Genomic DNA, 16,600 nt, shown 5'->3' with positions numbered 1-16,600 from the left:
CTGGAAACCAGGCAGGAAAACAGGATAGGACCTGGCATGTCAGAGACAAAAAGCCAACTGACAAGAAACAATGCTCAGGCGCCATCTTGAGGAAGAAGGTGGTATAAATACCCAAAGATGGACAGCAATAGGCTGAAGGTGCAACAGGGGCGTGTCCGCAGCAGGTACAAGAAACAGGAAGTTCAGCGGGCGTCGCCCTATGCAGCCAAAACAGACAAACAGACAGCAAGGAGGGAAGCCAGAGAGACATTCTGGACAGGAGATCAAGTGCGCACTCTTGCACAGTGGGAGATGGACCACTATGCAAGGACGCCGCCAGGTATGTTACACTACTTCTACCTGAACAAGTAAGGAGGGGAGAAGGAACAAAACACTAGCCAGGGAATGTGCTCTATTACTATCTTGAGTAGAGAAGAATCTAATCTCTCTGAAGACAGCCCATATCAAATGGGTTTTTCAATATGAGAGAGGACTGGATGAGTTGGGATGTAATCAAACCAAGAGAGTAGACCCTGAACAAAGAGATCTTTTTCATCACCTCCAAGATGAGTTCTCCTTCCATGGATTGTTTTGCAACCAAACTCAGCAGTCAACTTCCACGTTGTTGCTCTCTCTAAAAATTGGATAAGTCTATAGCCCTAGACGGTCTAATCATTGATTGGACCAACTGGTTCATATATCTGTTTCCTCCATTTTTTCTGATTCCAAAGATTCTGCAGAAAATCAAGAAGGAAATGACAGCAGCCATGCTAAGTGCTATTTTTTGACCATGTAGGGCTTTCCTTTGTTAGATCTTTTGAAGGAAAATTATCAGTGGCGGTGCAGCCAGATCTCCTAATACCCCAGAATTTTCTTCATCCAGGCATAGTCAATCTTTGGCTCTCAGTCTGGAAACTGAAAGGAGGAGGTTAATCAACCTAAGCTTCTCAGTAGAATCAATTTCCACCATTCTTGCTGATCATTGTTCCTCCACCACTAAAGAGTATACTAGAATTCAAGGGATCTTTTCTTCCTGGTGTTTCCTGCCAAGAAAATGTCCTCACCTAAGATGCCTAATGCTCTTCAATTACTTAAAGAAGGACCTAATAAAGAAGTTAAATATAATACTCTTAAAGATAACTTTTTTTAAATTTCCTCTGCATTTCAAGGAAATTTTTCCTTTTACTCTTTGGTCAGGAAAACTTTTTAAATCCATTCATAACTTTGTCTATTCATTCTCCAGCTCCTTTGTAGCATTTATCAGTCATTTTCAAATGGCTTCTCCTGCCTCCATTTAAAACTTCGGAAGAAGCTGGCTTTAGATAGCTTTCTTGGAAGGCAGCATTTTTGATGGAAATCATCTCAAGATGTGTGAGTTGCACGCACTAATATTTAAAGCCCCTTATTTTAGAGATCTTAAAGTTCCTTTTCCTCTCGTGTGAAAAACTGTGACTTCATTCTTGCCAAAAGTGTCTTCTTATCTTTCTTTGGATCATGAAATTATTTTTCCAGTTCTTAATTCAGATTGCTCTGACCCTCAAGATCAGGATGTTCATCTTGTGGATGGGAAGAGAGTAGTAACTAGTACTTATATTTCAGAAGAAGTTGGCCAGTTTCTGGAAAATAAATGCTCTAGTCTAGTCCTTCAATACCTGGGTCCCAAAAAAAAAAAAAAATCCAGCAAATTTATATTGGCTTAGGTGGCTCATATTCTGTTCTTCTGATTACGACCCATTCTATGTGTTCCACTTGAACTTTCTACTAATCCATTTTTGGACCAGATTTGTTAAGAAGCAATTTGGTTGACTCCACTTACCTTTCTCAAACACTACTGGCTGAACATCAAGTCTGTCGAATGTTCTGTCTGTCACAAAACAAAGCTGAAAACCTGGTTCCTGTTCCTCCCTTTAAGTGTCTGATTGCTTCTCAATTCCCTTTGTTTGCTGTCTCAAGGATGTCCAGAAAGAATAGCTACCTGCCTGAAATTTCCTTTTCCTGTAGTTCAAATGCAAGGCAACTTTCACTCCTTAAATAAATGTATTAATGCTGATCATAGCCCGGTGGCGTCAGGTATCTTATTTTCTTGCATAAAGTGTTAAATGCTATTACTATTATTTATTAATTTGCATTGCTAATAGTTCTGTTTTCTATCCAAAAGGGCCATGCCCAGACTTAATCCTTTGTGTGTTGCTCTCTTGACTACAGGAAAAGATAATTTCAAGTAGGTAAATTCTATTCTCATTTTATATCATACTGCTCTATGGACAAGAATAAATTAACTAGATTACAGCCCCAATGGCATAGGAGCATAATTTTAACAACTACCTCCTAGTCTTTAGCATACAAATATTATAGTAGTTATATTCTTGTACATAGGGAGCAGTATTATAGTAGTTATATTCTTGTACATAGGGGGCAGTATTATAGTAGTTATATTCATGTACATTGGAGGCAGTATTATAGTAGTTATATTCTTGTACATAGTGGCAGTATTATACTAGTTATATTCTTGTACATAGGGGCATTATTATAGTAGTGATATTCTTGTACATAGGGGCAGTAGTAAAGTAGTTATATTCTTGTACATAGAGGCGGTATTATTGTAATTATATTCTTGTATATAGAAGCAGTATTATAGTCGTTATATTCTTGTACATAGGGGCAGTATTATAGTCGTTATATTCTTGTATATAGGGGTCAGTATTATAGTAGTTATATTCTTGTACATAGGAACAGTATTATAGTAGATATATTCTTCTACATAGGAGGCAGTATTATAGTAGTTATATTCATGTACACAGGGGACAGTATTATAGTAGTTATATTCTTGTATATAGGGGTCAGTATTATAGTAGTTATATTATTGAATATAGGGGGCAGTATTTAGTAGTTATATTCTTGTAAATAAGAGCAGTATTATAGTAGTTATATTTTTGTACATAGGGGCAGTATTATAGTAGTTATATTCTTGCATATAGGGGTCAGTATTATAGTAGTTATATTCTTGTATACAGGGGTCAGTATTATAGTAGTTATATTCTTGTAAATAAGAGCAGTATTATAGTAGTTATATTCTTGTACATAGGGGCAGTATTATAGTAGTTATATTTTTGTAAATAAGAGCAGTATTATAGTAGATGGGGCAGTGTTATATTAGATATATTCTTATATATAGGGGCAGTATTATAGTAGTTATATTCTTGAATATAGGGGGCAGTATTATAGTAGTTATATTCTCGTACATGGGGCAGTGCTATAGAAGATATATTCTTGTACATAGGAACAGTATTATAGTAGATATATTCTTCTACATAGGAGGCAGTATTATAGTAGTTATATTCTTATACATAGGGGCAGTATTATAGTAGTTATATTCTTGTACATAGGGGCAGTATTATAGTAGTTATATTCTTGTACATAGGAGCAGTATTATAGTAGTTATATTCTAGTACATAGGGACAGTATTATAGAAGTTTTGTGCCTGTACATAGGAGCATTATTATAGTAATTATATTCTTACACATTTTTGCAAATAGGGGCAGTGTTATGTACAATATATTTCTGTACATAAGGCACAATATTATAATAGCTAGTCAGGTCAGTGAATAGTCGTCAATTATTCATTATTGTTATGCACATCTTTAACTTTGTATTGTTTTTGAGGAGACAGTGTTGTGTAGTTGATTGTAGTAGAGAATATGAGAAGGCCCTGCTGTTGTAACTGTACGGGGGGGGGGGTGGTGGCATTACTGTGAACCTTAAAGCCCCCATACACTTTAGATAACTGTCAGAGAAACAGATATCTCTCTGAAGTATCCCCATAAACAGAAACACTTGGCTTGGCTGAAGGCTTCTTTGTTTAATAGCAGTGGCTTATCGCCCAGAGAACAAAAAGAATCTGCCTTCTGCAAATCCAACAGGCTGGAAACATCTCTCCTTCGATATCTCATCTGTTGGGTGAGAGTCAATGTCATAGAAAACATTAAGAATCTCTCTCTCCCTCTGAAATCCCTTTCACTCCCCCCCCTCCTCTATACCATTTGTCAAAGAATTAGAGCTAACACTCTAAGAAGTGGCTTCTATGCAAACAGCAGGAGCCACTAACTCAAGTGTCCAGGCTAATAACCATACCAAATGGAGAGACATGGGTGATGAATAGACACCTGAGTAAAGAGGAAACAGCTTGTTTAAGCTTCAAAGGAATTGTATCACACTCCATACAATAGCCGGGTCATCCTCATGTGCAAACTCCTTTTGCTCACTAGACGCCTAGCCACCATAATGAAATATGGAATACCAGAGTTTCTATAATTCCGATTGCGATGGGACACATATTTTTAGCGGCAGGGTTAGCTAGGGAACAGTATGCATATTTTTCCTTATCTGAGAGCCCTACGGGTGAGCTGTAACCTCTAAGGGCAGAGATAACCAATGGCAGTTATGTCATGTCTAGTCTATAAAGAAAGGTAAATTCACAATAAAAAATATGGTATCACTTGCTAACTTCAACTCGCGAAAAGTTATTGCGGAAATTAGAGATTTCAATAAAACTATGAAGATTGAAGATCAGCCCATGTAAGGTCATCAAGGGGGGAGTGTGTGGGCAGGGCCCCCCTTCGGCATAAAAGATCCAGCTGAAGATGGGTCTATACTAATGCCGGGAGTCCCGTTCCATAGCTGTCCATTGGAGCGCCTCCCCTCCAGCTAAACTGAATCGTCTCTGCGATCTGTCTAGTAAGTTCTTCTATTAACCCATTTTTTTGGTGTAACTGTATATTCTGTATGGTATTGTCCCCCGTTGTAAAACTTTTTGTATATTTTTCAGAAACACTGCCTCCTTTTGGATTAAATATAAAATGTAATAGTCTGTTTCTTGTGCTCTGTAATCGTTCCTCCCCTGAAGCCACACGCTACCTATAAGGCTTCCGATCGGCCAAAGCTGATCGGTGGTGGCAGCGAATACTATTAATTGGGTTATCGTGAAACTGGCATTGATTGTAGGGGGGCATATAAACATATTCCATGCGTTGGAATTCGGAGGTGTGTATTCCATACACTCACTGCTCGCTTGCTGATAATTACGTAGTGAGTAATCCGGATTGTCTGTGTGTGCGAATCCCTGACAAAGTGGTGGCAGGGGTGAGATATTGTATGATCTCGCCGGTGTCGTCCCTGACAAATTGGTGGCAGCGGTGGGATTATGCCGGATCTCTCTGGGGCCATTCCTCACAGTCGACATACATACATTTTAGAATAAAGTCGTCGTCTGGACCCACTGATATCAGTGGGATCGGCTGACTTTAGTCTAATGTGTATGGGGGTTTGAGATTTCAATGGAAAGTACATATCGCTTTAATTAGTAGCAGAGAATGGGTACAATTCTATGATTACTGATCGGTGTAGGGATCCAGGACTTTGGATGGTAAAAACTTTGGCAATACAATCTATCTATCTATCTATCTATCTATCTATCTATCTATCTATCTATCTATCTATATATCTATCTATGTACAGTATTATGGGGAAGTATATTTTTCTAAGTTTCCCCTAATTTGTAAAATGGAGTTGTGTAAACAGATTAGTCCGACGCCGTCTGACAAGTTTTGTTGTTGCGGACAGATTGTCACGTTTGTGGGGGAGGGGAGAAAATATAATGCTGTTTACCTCACTTACTCTTCAAACATGTTCATACGGTAACATTAAGATATTGCTCCAATATTTTACCTTCCGTGTGATAATGTGCTGATTGCTGTGGGCTTCATAGGAGATTGTTATTTGTATACTTAGGCATTGCAGTATATAGTACAATAATCAAATGCAGTCCTTTTAGGGACTAGAACAATAAAAGGAAAAGTAAAAAGAAATAAAAAAAAAATCTCTCTATATATATATATAGATATATATATATATATATATATAATGGATCACCCCTCTTTTCCCCATCCACAAACAAAGAAATTAAATGAATAAATAAAAGATGAAAATCTTCAGTAAAGCGGTATCACTAAACTGAATCTGTACCAGATTTTTGCTATGTAAACAGAACAGCATGATGTAGAGACAGAGACCGATTCCAGCGATGTGTCACTTAAAAGGCTGCTTGCTGTAGGTTCAAAAAAAATCAGTGTTTTATCAGCAGGAGATTATCACAGTTGTCTTGTACTGTATAGTCGTCCTGCTCTGTGTAACCCCGCCCTCACAACTGATTGGCAGTTTTCTGTCTATGCACAGTGTACACAAAAGGTGCCAATCAGTGGTGTGGGTGGAGTTATACAGAGCTCAGCATTCAGAGCTCTGCTAGATCTGCATCAGAGAAAACAGGGATTCTATCAAAACTCCACCAAGCAGCCCAATAAGTGACACATCACTGGAATCAGAGTATTTGTCCCTATATTATGCTGCTCTCAGATTACACAGCAAAAACCTGCTGACAGATTCCCTTAAAGTCCAGTGTTTCAAAATATAAAATTACTTAAGCCATAAAGGAAAGAAAAAATTGAAAAGCCAGAATTGCTATTTTTTCGATTGCAGTGCCTCAAAAATGCTCTAAAACGTGATCAAACAATTATACTGTATGTATGTTAAAATTGTGCGAATAAAAACTACAACACGCCCATACTAAAAGCAAGCCCCCGCAGTGGAAAAAAAAGTTATGGGTCTTAGAAGTTGGCGACACAAAACAGTTTTTCTTGTTTTTCCATTTATACATTTCTGATTTTTTTTTTTTCACCACTGGAATAAAAATGATCATACTTCAATCAAGCTGACCTGAAATGATTTATAATGAACAGTGAACGCCCTAAAAATAAAACCCGAGGAACAATGCTGAAACTCCTTTTTTTTTTTTTTACACTGTTCCACCTCACTTTTTTCCATGATTTCCAAGCTCTTGTACTATTATGTCAATGAAAAAAAACCAAAAACTTGGCTCTTGCAAGAATTGGAAGCAGGAGAAGAAAAAAATGAAAGCGAAAATTGGCCACTGAGGGAAGGGGTTAAAAGAGTCAATACGTTAAACTAAGAATTAGACCTGAGTTACCTACATTACATCTTCACGAGTTTGTGAGTGTATGAATGAGTCATCTTAAAAAAAAAGAAAAAACAGTTCTTACGAATTACAATTTAATAAGCCAAAGGGCAAACTCTCATTCTCATACACAACATAATAAAAGGAAAAGCTGATTTCAGCAACTGATCATTCCGATGAGGAAACTCAGCGAAGGGGAAAGTACTTTGTGTTATTTATTTACGGTACATGCTGGGATTTATTACCTCCCCATACAGCTGAGTAAGCTTTCACTTATTGCCTCACCATACGTGAGTACATCTGTCAGGTCACCTACACAACCTGTTTAGACTTTTACCACGTCTCAGTCCCCATGTTTATTTATGTGTCCTAGTTGTGACATTTACTCCATTAATGTGTCACCTATTATATAGGTTTGCAATCATATCTTTATTGTTACATTGATAGGCACATAAACTTTCATACATTATCTACTTTTATAAAAATAAAGAACCTTAAAACTCCAGGAACCCCAATATAAAATGTGTAACAGAGCTCCCCTCTATAATACTTGGGTTGTCTACTATCGCATCTTCCAGTTACTCTTCTATGGATACATTATAACAAAGATACAGAAGGTGCCAAGAAAAAAACGACTTAGTAGTCAGCGCCATCTGTGCCTTAAGAAACTGTCATCAAGAACACATCTATCCAATCACATATTGGTAGCCGATTTATAAGTGGCTAATGTTTGACTTGGCACCATTTATATTAGTACCCGTACTTGGATGTGATGGCTACCTTTGTACCATGGTGCCAAGTATACCCTTCAGCTAGCCTTTTGTTAGGATGTAGGGTGTTGTAAATTAATGACTATTGCTAATTTTCCATCTCGCATTGAGTTTTTATTATACAATTAGTGTAAATTTTTAGAAGCTGGCAAATTGGCCCCCTTTAAATCAGGAAATATCAATTACTAATCTTTAGGTCCAGTCCATGTTCAGTCAATTAAGTACAAGTATTAGCAGTGATGCGAGTCAATTCGAAGTGATGTGCGGGTGCCAAAAGGGAGCAGAGAATAGACATGTTGGGGTCGTAGCCAACCACAATTCCTAGCAAGGCGCTTTAGATTCTGTGATATTGACTTGTTTCATCTAAAAGATGGAAAGCATGTAACCATTATTCTATGCATTGAGCCTGTTTCTCGTTGCATCTGTTACCACCTGTCACCGTATCTCGTTTCTGCCAGTTCCTACTTTTTCTTGGAAAATCCATCAAATATCTTGTAAAGGTGTGTCATCATTATTATAGCCTCTCTAGGCTTTCACAACCGAGTATATCTGAGTCATGTAAGTTAATTATACCGTGGCATAGGACTTTGAGGGCCCCTTCACAGACTCTGCTCTGGTGCCCCAGAGCTTTAAGTTACACCTTTGCTAATTATTTCTAATAGAGATACAGCAGGTGCCAAGTAAAAATCTGCTTATTACTCAGTGCCATCTCCTTGCCTGTGCCCATTTTTTCTTTGAAAACCTGCAGAATATTTACTTAAGGTGTTGGCAACTTGGCACCTGTTATATTAATAACCATTATTCATTATGACTTCATCTTGTTTCATTTTGCTATTATATTTATTTACCACTTCTCACATATCTCATCTTCAACCGCACTTACTCTTTCTCAGAAGATCTGTCAGATATTTAGTAAAGGTGTATTCATCATCAGGATAGCGTCTTTAGACTTTCACACCACGGTTTAACCAGTAGTATAAACCAGCCTTGTTTTGCTTTTGTATTTAAGAACTATCACCATTTCTTCACCATTCTTCCCCTCTGTGTCCATCTTTTCTTAGAATAACTGCAAGATATTTACTAAAGGTGTTGGCAACTTGGCACCAATTATAGTAATAACCAATTTTCTATTTCTTATTCCTTCAGCTTGTTTTCTTTGCTCCTGTTTTTATTTACTATCTGCCTATTACAATATCTCATTTTTGCCCATTCATACCTTTTCCTGTAAAACGTGCCAGATATTTACTAAAGGTGTGGTAGCCTCAATATAGTTTACTTTAGCACAGTTTTTTCTGGGTCATGGGAGTCTGGTATAAATTTATTGACAATGATTATCTGTGTTACTGTTTCAGCTACTAATTGCAAAAATATATATATCTTTTGGGTATCTTGATTTCTCTCGATAGAGGGTTTCACTGAGTATGAGAAACTAACTAAGCAGTAAAAATGATTGATTATTGACACCTTACTAGATTCTAAGGAAAAAAAAGTAGAAATAGTCTCGAGGAAAGTGGAGTTTGTGAACTCTACACTCAGTTGGGGAAGTGGTGGTCACCATCATGAATCTCATCCATTGCAAACTCAGTGAAAGGACAAGAAGTTTCCTAGAAATCAATATTCATACTTGACGCTAGTCAAAGTTGACTATGTCTTAGCTCATCTGTAAACCCTTACCTCCTGCTGGTTCAGTGGTTGACCATCAATGCAGTTAGTTTAGTGAATGTGATGATCTATCTACAAAGAGCTTCCAATGAGTGTTGAATATGGATGAAGGACAAGTCTTGTCAATTATAACGATCCTCCCACACATTGAAACTACCCAAAGTGGCAAAAATTACATATACAAAAGTTCCCCTAGGTGCCCACATAAAGGTAGACAAGGTTCACAGGACATTTAAATGTTATGACACAAGCAGCAACAGAATGTAGGATCATGGAATGATAGAGATAATACTATATCGTTAATATTCGGTCAATGTATCATATTGTTTGAGCGCTGAGTATGACTGTGTTATTTAGATATTATATAACTATATTATTTGGAAATTATAACATTTGAGTAACATATGTTGGTATTACTTGCAGATTATATTATTTGGGTACTCTACAGCATTTAGGAAAGGAAACGGTTGTAGAAGTTGAGTAATATATGACAGAATTATTTGGTGGTTGCATGCCTACAGTGGTGGCCAAAAGTATTGGCACCCCTGCAATTCTGTCAGATAATACTCAGTTTCTTCCTGAAAATGATTGCAATCACAAATTCTTTGGTATTATTATCTTCATTTAATTTGTCTTCAATGAAAAAACACAAAAAGAATTGTCCTAAAGCCAAATTGGATATAATTCCACACCAAACCTAAAAAAGGGGGTGGACAAAAGTATTGGCACTGTTTGAAAAATCATGTGATGCTTCTCTAATTCGTGTAATTAACAGCACCTGTAACTTACCTGTGGCACCTAACAGGTGTTGGCAATAACTAAATCACACTTGCAGCCAGTTAACATGGATTAAAGTTGACTCAACCTCTGTCCAGTGTCCTTGTGTGTACCACATTGAGCATGGAGAAAAGAAAGAAGACCAAAGAACTGTCTGAGGACTTGAGAAACCAAATTGTGAGGAAGCATGAGCAATCTCAAGGCTACAAGTCCATCTCCAAAGACCTGAATGTTCCTGTGTCTTCTGTGCGCAGTGTCATCAAGAAGTTTAAAGCCCATCGCACTGTGGCTAACCTCCCTAGATGTGGACGGAAAAGAAAAATTGACGAGAGATTTCAACACAAGATTGTGCGGATGGTGGATAAAGAACCTCGACTAACATCCAAACAAGTTCAAGCTGCCCTGCAGTCCGAGGGTACAACAGTGTCAACCCATACTATCCGTCAGCGTCTGAATGAAAAGGGACTGTATGGTAGGATACCCAGGAAGACCCCACTTCTTACCCTGAGACATAAAAAAGCCAGGCTGGAGTTTCCCAAAACTTACCTGAGAAAGCCTAAAACGTTTTGGAACAATGTTCTCTGGTCAGATGAGACAAAAGTAGAGCTTTTTGGGAAAAAGCATCAACATAGAGTGTACAGGAAAAAAAAGAGGCATTCAAAGAAAAGAACACGGTCCCTACAGTCAAACATGGCGGAGGTTCCCTGATGTTTTGGGGTTGCTTTGTTGCCTCTGGCACTGGACTGCTTGACCGTGTGCATGGCATTATGAAGTCTGAAGACTACCAACAAATTTTGCAGCATAATGTAGGGCCCAGTGTGAGAAAGCTGGGTCTCCCTCAGAGGTCATGGGTCTTCCAGCAGGACAATGACCCAAAACACACTTCCAAAAGCACTATAAAATGGTTTGAGAGAAAGCACTGGAGACTTCTAAGGTGGACAGCAATGAGTCCAGACCTGAATCCCATAGAACACCTGTGGAGAGATCTCAAAATGGCAGTTTGGAGAAGGCACCCTTCAAATATCAGGGACCTGGAGCAGTTTGCTAAAGAAGAATGGTCTACAATTCCAGCAGAGCATTGTAAGAAACTCATTGATGGTTACCGGAAGCGGTTGTTTGCAGTTATTTTGGCTAAAGGTTGTGCAACCAAGTATTAGGCTGAGGGTGCCAATACTTTTGTCTGGCCCATTTTTGGAGTTTGTGTGAAATGATCAATGATTTGATTTTTGCTTCATTCTCTTTTGTATTTTTTCCTTGCAAGCAAATTAAATGAAGAGAATAATACCAAAGAATTTGTGATTGCAATCATTTTCAGGAAGAAACTGAGTATTATCTGACAGAATTGCAGGGGTGCCAATACTTTTGGCCACCACTGCATATAAATTTGGAGATGTATGAAGTATTATTTGTACATAGTATGACAGTGTTATTGGTGGACGCTTATCACCATCATTATTAAGAGAGTTAAATGGCAGAGAAATTTGGGGGTTGAATGACTTTTTAATTTGCGGGTTGTAATATTATATCTATGTATTGCAAAGCACTGAACATCAAATGGCAGTTTTATTTAGTGCACTGGAGTATTGTGTCACTTTGTGGAATATTATTTTGATATTGTATACTGATTTAACGCCCTACGGCTACGAGCCATAATATAAATATAATTAGGGCTGTACAGTACGGCACGTTCTACTCAGGAAATATTATCTTACTATTCACACTGTGCAAACAATATTATATGGACCAGAGCTGCAACTATGTAGAGAAGTACAGACTTGTATACATTTTACCTTTACCTTTAACATTTCAAGAAGACTATTATCATGGTAAGGTAATTATAGTCTTTGGACTTTTGATTCTAACTGCAGTATAATCTATATCAGGGTTTCCAGGGGCTCAACTAGTAGCCATTTTGGACTGTGGGACCTTTAATATGGTTCACATGATCTGTATAGGGGCATAACTCACTTTTTTATCATATTACATTACTGATCCTGAGTTACAGTTAGTATTATACCCCAGAGCTGCACTCACTATTCTGCTGGTGGAATCACTGTGTACATACATTGCAATACTGATCCTGTACTGATCCTGAGTTACATCCAGTATTATACTCCAGAGCTGCACTCATTATTCTGCTGGTGCAGTCACTGTGTACATACATTACATTACTTATCTAGTACTGGTTCTGAGTTACCTCCTGTATTATACCCCAGAGCTGCACTCATTATTCTGCTGGTGCAGTCACTGTGTACATGCATTACATTACTTATCCTGTACTGATCCTGAGTTACATCCTGTATTATACTCCAGAGCTGCACTCACTATTCAGCTGGTGCAGTCACTGTGTTCATACATTACATTACTTATCCTGTACTGATCCTGAGTTACATCCTGTATTATACCCCAGAGCTGCACTCACTATTCTGCTGGTGGAGTCACTGTGTACATACATTACATTACTTATCCTGTACTGATCCTGAGTTACATCCTGTATTATACTCCAGAGCTACATTCATTATTCTGCTGGTGCAGTCACTGTGTACATACATTACATTACTTATCTAGTACTGGTTCTGAGTTACCTCCTGTATTATACCCCAGAGCTGCACTCATTATTCTACTGGTGCAGTCACTGTGTACATGCATTACATTACTTATCCTGTACTGATCCTGAGTTACATCCTGTATTATACTCCAGAGCTGCACTCACTATTCTGCTGGTGCAGTCACTGTGTACATACATTACATTACTTATCCTGAAATGATCCTGAGTTACATCCTGTATTATATCCCAGAGCTGCACTCACTATTCTGCTGGTGGAGTCACTGTGTACATACATTACATTACTTATCCTGTACTGATCCTGAGTTACATCCTGTATTATACCCCAGAGCTGCACTCACTATTCTGCTGGTGGAGTCACTGTGTACATACATTACATTACTTATCCTGTACTGATCCTGAGCTACATCCTCTATTATACTCCAGAGCTGCACTCATTATTCTGCTGGTGCAGTCACTGTGTACATACATTACATTACTTATCCTGTACTGATCCTGAGTTACAGCCTGTATTATACCCCAGAGCTGCACTCACTATTCTGCTGGTGCGGTCACTGTGTACATACATTACATTACTTATCCTGTACTGATCCTGAGTTACATCCTGTATTATACCCCAGAGCTGCACTCACTATTCTGCTGGTGGAGTCACTGTGTACATACATTACATTACTTATCCTGTACTGATCCGGAGTTACATCCTGTATTATACTCCAGAGCTACACTTATTATTCTGCTGGTGCAGTCACTGTGTACATACATTACATTACTTATCTAGTACTGGTTCTGAGTTACCTCCTGTATTATACCCCAGAGCTGCACTCATTATTCTGCTGGTGCAGTCACTGTGTACATGCATTACATTACTTATCCTGTACTGATCCTGAGTTACATCCTGTATTATACTCCAGAGCTGCACTCACTATTCTGCTGGTGCAGTCACTGTGTACATACATTACATTACTTATCCTGTACTGATCCTGAGTTACATCCTGTATTATACTCCAGAGCTGCACTCACTATTCTGCTGGTGCACTCAGTGTGTACATACATTATATTACTTATCCTGTACTGATCCTGAGTTACATCCTGTATTATACTCCAGAGCTGTACTCACTATTCTGCTTGTGCAGTCACTGTGTACATACATTACATTACTTATCCAGTACTGATCCTGAGTTACCTCCTGTATTATATTCCAGAGCTGCACTCACTATTCTGCTGGTGCAGTCACTGTGTACATACATTACATTACTTATCCTGAAATGATCCTGAGTTACCTCCTGTATTATATTCCAGAGCTGCACTCACTATTCTGCTGGTGCAGTCACTGTGTACATACATTACATTACTTATCCTGTACTGATCCTGAGTTACATCCTGTATTATACTCCAGAGCTGCACTCACTATTCTGCTGGTGGAGTCACTGTGTACATACATTACATTACTTATCCTGTACTGATCCTGAGTTACATCCTGTATTATACTCCAGAGCTGCTCTCACTATTCTGCTGGTGGAGTCACTGTGTACATACATTACATTACTTATCCTGAAATGATCCTGAGTTACATCCTGTATTATATCCCAGAGCTGCACTCACTATTCTGCTGGTGGAGTCACTGTGTACATGCATTACATTACTTATCCAGTACTGATCCTGAATTACATCCTGTATTATACCCCAGAGCAGCACTCACTATTCTGCTGGTGCAATCACTGTGTACATATATTACATTATTTATCCCGTACTGATCCTGAGTTATATCCTGTATTATACTCCAGAGCTCCACTCACTATTTTGCTGATGGAGTCTTTAATGGAAGCTTATACAATGTATTATATGTTCCTTAGTATAAAATTGTTGAGATACCAGAGAGAAAAAGAATGAGCTAAATGCATCTATGTTAAACATATATGCAGTGGGTAAAATATGTATTTGATACACTGCTGATTTTGCAGTAACACACTGCGCCGTCATGGATTAAAATCCTGCATGGCGCGCAAGGTCCCCCTGCTCATGCCAGCCCATGTCCAGCCCAGTTTGAAGTTCACCAATGACCATCTAGATGATCCAGAGGAGGCATGGGAGAAGGTCATGTGGTTAGATGAGACCAAAATAGAACATTTTGGTACCAACTCCACTCACTGTGTTTGGAGGAAGAAGAAGGATAAGTACAACCCCAAGAACACCGTCCCAACGGTGAAGCATGGTGGGGGAAACATCATACTTTGGGGGTGCTTTTCTGCAAAGGGGACAGCACGACTGCACCGTATTGAAGGAAGGATAGATGGGGTCATATATTGCAAGATTGTTTCCAACAAACCTCCTTCCCTCAGTAAGAGCATTGAAGATGGGTCGTGACTGGGTCTTCCAGCATGATAATGACCAGAAACACATAGCCAGGGCAACTAAGGAGTGGCTCCATAAGAAGTCTCCAGGCTTGAACCCAATAGAAAATCTTTGGAGGGAGATGAAACTCAATGTTGCTCAGAGACAGCCCCGAAAACTGAAAGATCTGGAGAAGTGTGAGCAAACTTGGTCAAGAACTGCAGGAAACATCTGACCTCTGTTATTGCAAACAAAGGTTTCTGCACCACATATTAAGTTGCTCTATTATATTAAATACTTATTTCATGGAATCAAATGCAAATTAATTATGTAAAAGTCATACAATGTGATTTTCTGGATTTTTTTAGATTCTGTCTCTCACAGTTGAAGTGTACCTACAATAATAATTACAGACCTCTCCATTCTTTGATGGTGGGAAAACTTGCAAAATCGGCAGTGTATCAAATACTTACAGGACTGTATATATATTGGATGAGTGATGGATTCATGCATCATTACTAGGCTTAACAGGGTTGTCCAGTTTTGACACAAAAGTCTGCAGACACGCTAAATGACTGCAGACTTCTGAATTGTGACAGCATTTTGTGTGCACACTGTCAGGATTCCCCAGTTTTTCTGTTGCGAGTGAACAATCACGTGACTGCATGCATGTGATTTGCATATTTGCGGATAGCACCAACTAGACATATCCTGTTTCTCTCAATGCACTTCTATTAAAAGAGGCCGAGCATATCTAGTTGGCACGTTACCGCAACTATGCAAATTGCTCGGCGCGCTGTCATAATATAGAGTGACTGCAGACTTTTGTCTCAAGCCTGTAAAAACTCTTAGGGGTTTCCCCATGTGCAAAGTTCGTTTTAATCAATAGATTTTGGAATAAAAATTAGTTCCACAATTGAATGTGTTAAAAAAATGTTCCTGTGCTGAGATAATCTTATAAATGTGCCCCTTTTGTGTACTGTGTAATGGCTGTGTCTGACCATAGAGGAACATGGTCTGATCATACCACTCATATTGAGCTGTAACTAATCACTCTGCAGGTTTAGTGTCCTCCATTGCAATGTTGCATTACATTTGTAACTTACCTGAGATGTGTGACCAGGGCAGGCGAGAGGACGTGGGATTTACTTCTCCCTCGTGGGGTCCGTTGCACAGTGCAGGATTACACGGGAGCTCTGCAGGGGGTAAAATGCCGTCATCAGACTGGTTTGTGTTCAGAAGTCCTTAGAGTTTTAAGTGTTGTATGACGCTGCTTTCACTTTCCTTCTTGATTCTTCTGCGTGTCATAACACAGTTTAACATACTGCTGTGGAATTTAGTCTGGGACTTTCTCCTGCCCTACAGCATTTAGAGATGGAAAGTAGGTACATAATAGCCCAAATACTGCACCCCACAATACCCCGATAGGTGCTGTAACCAAACAATCTCCCTAACCCTATACATTTCTTAGCTATGGAAGTCCTAAAA

The 16,600-nt window shown here is 38.7% G+C and overlaps 1 protein-coding gene across 1 annotated transcript in view; it reads right to left on the bottom strand.

Moving 5' to 3' along the window:
* Window positions 1-16,338, bottom strand: part of LOC141270891 (uncharacterized) — a 35,901-nt gene extending 19,563 nt beyond the window's left edge. Inside the window, exon 1 of the mRNA XM_073680987.1 lies at window positions 16,219-16,338. The gene's annotated coding sequence lies outside the window, so the exon portion shown is untranslated. The remainder of the gene's footprint in view (window positions 1-16,218) is intronic.
* Window positions 16,339-16,600: the final 262 nt, after the last annotated feature.

This window comes from Phyllobates terribilis, unplaced genomic scaffold (assembly GCF_046119375.1).
Source record: "Phyllobates terribilis strain yellow unplaced genomic scaffold, ASM4611937v1 Scaffold_5__5_contigs__length_657084704, whole genome shotgun sequence".
NCBI lineage: Eukaryota > Metazoa > Chordata > Amphibia > Anura > Dendrobatidae > Phyllobates > Phyllobates terribilis.
The sequence above is the reverse complement of the archived record's forward strand: the minus strand, read 5'-3'. Positions and strand labels throughout refer to the sequence as shown.